The sequence below is a fragment of the Theobroma umbraticum genome, unplaced genomic scaffold (assembly GCF_002168275.2).
Source record: "Theobroma umbraticum cultivar Fairchild unplaced genomic scaffold, ASM216827v3 scaffold_39.0, whole genome shotgun sequence".
In the NCBI taxonomy this organism is placed as follows: domain Eukaryota; kingdom Viridiplantae; phylum Streptophyta; class Magnoliopsida; order Malvales; family Malvaceae; genus Theobroma; species Theobroma umbraticum.
The window spans coordinates 1,352,081-1,352,517 of NW_018397281.1; positions in this window are offsets into that span (position 1 = coordinate 1,352,081).

Genomic DNA, 437 nt, shown 5'->3' on the forward strand with positions numbered 1-437 from the left:
GATGAAAAATATGAAATTAAGTTAAGGATTCATTGATTGAAGTGCTACCGTACATGTGTACAATTAATTATATTGAGTTTGAATTGTTGCTAGGAAGTGTGTAAGTGAAGAAAGTTTACCGTGGGGGTGTACTAGAGGAGATTATAAGTGACCAGCAAGTAAAATTAGCTAGATACACACCCAAATCGATAGCAACATAGTGTCCCACTATTGTAAGGTGAGTAGGGGGTGTCTATTTCAAAATTTTCATGCTATACATATTGATAAATAATTAATAAGCGTGCCGGTTTGCTTTAATTGTAATTTGTGGACAGCATGTGTTGTTAACTTTGGTAGGCAATTTTTAAATGGATTTGCAATTGAGTTATATTGAATTTGTGGACAGCGTGAGTTGGTAGATTGTTAGGCTTGTGAATGTCATGCTTTTAAAGAGGTTT